Here is a 5,915-nt window from a genome sequence, read left to right on the forward strand (position 1 = left end):
TGCTTCCAATGGAATGGAGAAGCTAGTACAGGGTTTCTTTTTTTTCCCAGAGATGGCCTCCTTAACAGCCCCTGAGCAATGTTCTCCCTTAAAAGTTTGTTTCCACATAGAAGAAATACTAGGCTATTGCTATAACTTCATAGAAGATAGCAGTCTTGGACAGAGCTAGATCAATTTTTTAAATGAGTCCTAATTGTGTATTGTTACAAAGTATTTGAGGCCAACTTGAAATTATATCAATATCCCTATATTGTATACAAAAATAAAGCATAAAAATAATATGAAAGTATAAAAACAATGATATGCTTTGGCCCAGCAATTCTCATTCCAAATAGATACCCATCACTTCTTGGCCTTTTGGCTAAGATCAAGTGTAGTATCTGTTTTTATCAGTTTAATATCTGATACCTCCTCTATCCAAATAGATACCCAAAGAACATCAAGCTACCACTAACAACTGCTATTTATCTTTCTTCCTGGGCCCACGGCTCATATCTCTCAGTCTCCTTTGCAGTTAGGTAGACTCATGTGACTGAATTCTGGGTAAAGAAACATGGGAATAAGTGATGTTCACTACCTCAAGACCTGAGGTACAAGGAAACCTTCCATACAACCCTCTAGGCACCCTCTCTCTCTTTCTCTATGTGGCCACTGAAATGTTACATTTATTATATCATTTAGCCTACTTTCACAAATACACACTTTACAGCACTGAGAAGGAGCCCAAAGGGATTAGAAAGTAGAAACAAAATGGTTAATTTTTACTGATGTGATATTCTATATAGAACATCCAAGAGAACTGACCAATTATTCAAAACCATGGTAGAGCTCAGGTATATTGCTGAAAATGAGACTAATATTCAAAATTCATTTATGTTAAAACTATATTCAAGCATCAAACTATAAAATGAAATAAAAAAGGTACTGTTTATAATATCAATAAACCTCTATGGCAATCAATACTAAATCTAATAAAAGATGTAAGAGAAAGCTTTATATGAAGAAATGTTAGAAAAGATTATTGAAATAATTAAGAAAATATGTGTGTTAAGGTTCCTCAAAGAAAAAGTACTGATAGAATATCTATAGGTATAGATACACATATAAATATAGGTAGATATAAAATATTATATTATATATTACATATTATATGTGTGTATATTTTCTTACATTTCTGTAGATTATCACAATACAGGTCTCACTAGGCTAAAATCAAAGTGTCAGCAGGGTGGTATTCATATCTATGGGCTTTAGAGGTATAATTTCCTTGCCCTTTCCGGCTTCTGGAGACTACTGGCATTCCTGGCTGATGGCCTTATTCCTCCATCTTGAAAGCCAAGAATATTGCATGTATCTTCCCAATCTGCTCTATCACATCTTTCTCTCATGCTAATCGCAGCTGGGAAAGCTTCTCCCCTTTTAAGATCTAGGCATTAGATTGAGCCCATCTAGATAATCTAGAATAATCTCTACATATCAAAGCTTTAATTTAATCATATCTGCCAAGTTCCTTTGTCATGCAAAGTAACATATTCATAGGTTCCAGGGATCCGGATGTGAATATCTTTGGGGAGGAGTTTTTCTGACTGCCATACCATTTATCAAATTTTAAGTTCTATTATATCAAACACTGTGGTACTGGTATAAGTCTACAAGGTTAGAGACCTACAAAAAAAAAAATCATGTGTATTTAGAAGTAGGCTTTTTTTTTTTAAGTTTAGTTATTTATTTTGAGAGAGACAGAGCATGAGCAGGGGAGGGACAGAGAGAGAAGGAGAGAGAGAGAGAGAGAGAGAGAGAGAGAGAATCACAAGCAGGTTCTGCACTCAAACTCACGAACCACGAGACCATGACCTGAGTGGAGATGAAGAGTAGTATGCTTAACTGACTCAACCACCCAAGCACCCCTCATGTGTGCTTTTTATTTTTTTATTATTTTTTATTTCATTATTATTTTTTTAAATTTAAATCCAAGTTAGTTAATACATAGTGTAATACTGACTTCAGGAATAAAATTCAGTGATTCATCACTTACATATAATATCCAGTGCTCATCCCAGCAACTATCCTCCTTAATGCCCCTCACCCATTTAACCCATCCCCACATCCAACACCCAACCCAAAAATCCTGTTTGTTCTCTGCATTTAATATTCTTTTCAGGTTTTTCCCCTGCTCTGTTTTTATATTATTTTTGCTTCCCTTCCCTTATGTTCATCTGTTTTGTATCTTAAGTATTTGTGAAATAATGTGATATTTGTCTTTCTCTGACTTATTTCAATTAGCATGATATACTCTAGTATCATCCACATTGTTGCAAATGGAAAATTTCATTCTTTTTTATCACTAATATTCCATTGTATATATATATACCACATCTTCTTTATTCATTCATCAGTTGATGGACATTTGGGCTCTTTCCAAAATTTGGCTATTGTCCATTGTGCTACTATAAATACAGGAGTGCATGTGCCTTTTCGAATCAGCACTCCTGTATCCTTTGGATAAATACCCTAGTAGTGCAATTGCTGGGTCATAGGGACATTCTATTTTTAATTTTTTGAGGAGCGTCCATACTGTTTTCCAGAGTGGCAGCACCAGTCGCATTCCCACCAGCAGCGCAAAAGTGTTCCTTTTTCTCCAGGTCCTTGCCAACATCTGTTGTTGCTTGAGTTGTTAATTTTAGCCATTCTGACAAGTATGAGGTGATATCTCATTGTGGCTTTGGTTTGTATTTCCCTGATGATGGGTAATGGTGAAGATTTTTCATGTGTCTGTTAACCATTTGAATGCCTCTTTAAGACAAGTGTCTATTCATGTCTTTTGCACATTTCTTCACTGGATTATTTGTTTCTTTGCTTGTTGAATTTAGTAAATTCTTCATAAATTTTGGATACTTTTTATCTGATATGTCATTTGCAAATATCTTCTCCCATACCATTGGTTGCTTTTTAATTTCACTAATTGTTTCCTTGACTATGTGGAAGCTTTTTCTCTTGATGAGGTCCCAATAGTTCACTTTTGTTTTTGTTTCCGTTGCCTCCAGAGACATGTGAGTAAGAAGTTGCTGCAGCTGAGGTCAAAGAGGTTGTTGCCTGTTTTCTCCTTTAGGATTCTGATGGCCTCCTATCATTCACCCACTTTGAGTTTATTTTTGTGTTTGGTATAAGAAAGTGCTCCAAGTTCATTTTTCTGCATGTCACTGTCCAATTTTCCCAGCATCATTTGCTGAAGAGACTGTCTTTTTTCCCTTGCATATTCTTTCCTGCTTTGTCAAGGATTAGTTGGCCATACGTTCGGGTGCCCATTTCCAGGTTCTCTATTATGTTCCATTGATCTGAGTGTCTGTTCTTGTGCCAGTACCATACTGTCTTGATGATTACAGCTTTGTAGTACAGCTTGAAGTCTGGGATTGTGATGCCTCCAGCTTTGGTTTTCTTTTTCAGGATTGCTTTGGCTATTTGTGTTTTTTTCTGGTTCCATACAAATTTTAGGATTGTTTGTTCTAGCTCTGTGAAGAATGCTGGTATTATTTTGATAGCGATTGCATTGAATATGTAGACTGTTTGGGGTAGCATTGACATTTTAACAATATTCGTTCTTCCAATCCATGAGCGTGGAATGTTTTTCCATTTTTTTGTGACTTCTTCGATTTCTTTCATAGCTTTCTATAGTTTTAAGTGTATAGATTATTCATCTCTTTGGTTAGGTTTATTCCTAGATATTTTATGGTTTTTGGTGCAGTTATGGAATCAATTCCTTGGTTTCTCTTTCTGCTGCTTCAATATTTGTGTATAGAAATGCAACCCATTTCTGTATATTGATTTTACATCCTGTGACGTTGCCAAATTCATGGATCAGTTCTAGTAGTTTTTTGCTGGAATCTTGGATTTTCCATATAGAGTATCATGTCATCTGTGAAGTGTGAAAGTTTGACTTCCTTCTTGCTGATTTGGATGCTGTTTATTTCTTTGTGTTGTCTGATTGCTAAGGCTAGGACTTCCCAAACTATGTTAAATAACAGTGGTGAGAAAAGACAACCTCATCCATTCCTGACAGGGGAAAATTCTCAGTTTTTCTCCATTGAGGATGATATTAGCAGTGGGTCTTTCATATATAGCCTTTATGATTTTGAGGTCTGATCCTTCTATCCCTACTTTCTTGAGGGTTTTTATCAATAAAGAATGCTGTATTGTGTCAAATGCTTTTTCTGTATCTATTGAGAGGATCATGTGTTTCTTATTCTTTCTTTTATTAATGTGATGTATCACATTGATGGATTTGCAGATATTGAACCAGCCCTGAATTACAGCAATAAATCCCAATTAATCATGGTAAATAATTCTTTTAATGTATTGTTGGTCCAGTTTGTTAGTATCTTGTTGAGAATTTTTGCATCCATGTTCTTCAGGGAAATTGGTTGGTAGTTTTCCATTTTCATGGGGTCTCTGTCTGCTTTTGGAATCAAGGTAATGCTGGCCTCATAAAATGAGTTTGTAAGTTTTCGTTCCATTTCTATTTTTTGGAACAGCTTCAAAAGAATAGGTGTTAATACTTTTAAATGTTTGGTAGATTTCCCCAGGAAAGCCATCCCTGGACTCTTGTTTGTTGGAAGATTTTTGATTATTGATTCAATTTCTTTACTGGTTATGTGTCTGTTCAAATTTTCTTTTTTTTCCTGTTTCAGTTTTGATACTTTATATGTTTCTAGAATTTGTCTGTTTCTTCCAGACTGCCCAGTTTTTTGGCATATAATTGCTCATAATGTTATCTTATTATTATTTGTATTTCTGTGGTGTTGGTTATATTCTCGCCTCTTTTACTCATGATTTTACTTATTTAGGTCCATTCCTTTTTCTTTTTGATCAGTCTGGCTAGGGGTTTATAAATTTGTTAATTCTTTCAAAGAAACAATTCCAGGTTTAATTGATTTGTTATACTGTTTTTATTTTAATATCATTTATTTCTGCTCTAATTTTTATTATTTCCCATCTTCTGCTAGTTTGGGGCTTTATTTGATGTTATTTTTCCAGCCATTTTAGGTGTTAGGTTAGGTTGCATGCTTGAGGCCTTTCTCCCTTCTTTGGAAAGGCCTGGATTGCTATATACTTCCCTCTTATGACTACCTTTTCTGCATCCCAAAGGTTTTGGGCTGTTGTGTTTTCATGGTTTCCATGTACTTTTTAACTTCCTCTTTAATTTCTTGGTTAACCTGTTCATTCTTCAGTAGGATGTTCTTTAATCTCCAAGTATTTGTGGTCTTTCCAAATTTTTTTCTTGTGGTTGATTTTGAGTTTCATAGCGTTGTGGCCTGAAAATATGCAAGGTATGATCTTGATCTTTTTGTCTTGTTGAGGGCTGATTTGTGAATCAGTATGTATTCTATTCTGGAGAATGTTCCATGTGCACTTGAGAAGAATCTGTATTCTGCTGCTTTAGGATGAAATGTTCTGAATATACCTGTTAAGTCCATCCGGTTCAGTGTGTCATTCAAAGTATGGCTACTCCAGCTTTCTTTTGATGACCATTAGCATGACAGATTGTTCTCCATCCCCTTACTTTCAAAATGCAGGTGTCTTTAGGTCTAAAATGAGTCTCTTGTGGGACCCCTGGGTGGCTCAATCAGTTAAGCATCCGACTTCAGCTCAGGTCGGGATCTCACAGTTCATTGGTCCAAGCCCTGCATCCAGCTCTGTGCTTGACAGCTAAATCTGGAGTTTGCTTGCTTCAGATTCTGTGTCTCCCTCTCTCTCTCTGCTCCTCCCCAATTCATGCTCTCTCTCTCTCAAAAATAAATATACATTAAAATAATTTTTTAAATAAGTCTCTTGTAAGCAGCATATAGATGGGTTTTGTTTTCTATCCATTCTGATACTCTGTGTCTTTTGATTGGAGTGTTTAATCCATTGACATTTAG

General features: G+C 35.5%; 1 pseudogene; it reads left to right on the forward strand.

Annotated features, from left to right (window-relative positions):
* Positions 1-341: 341 nt before the first annotated feature.
* Positions 342-453, forward strand: LOC125174324 (uncharacterized; annotated as a pseudogene).
* The last annotated feature ends 5,462 nt before the right edge of the window (positions 454-5,915 follow it).

The sequence above is a fragment of the Prionailurus viverrinus genome, chromosome C1 (genome assembly GCF_022837055.1).
Source record: "Prionailurus viverrinus isolate Anna chromosome C1, UM_Priviv_1.0, whole genome shotgun sequence".
NCBI classification, from domain to species: Eukaryota; Metazoa; Chordata; class Mammalia; order Carnivora; family Felidae; genus Prionailurus; species Prionailurus viverrinus.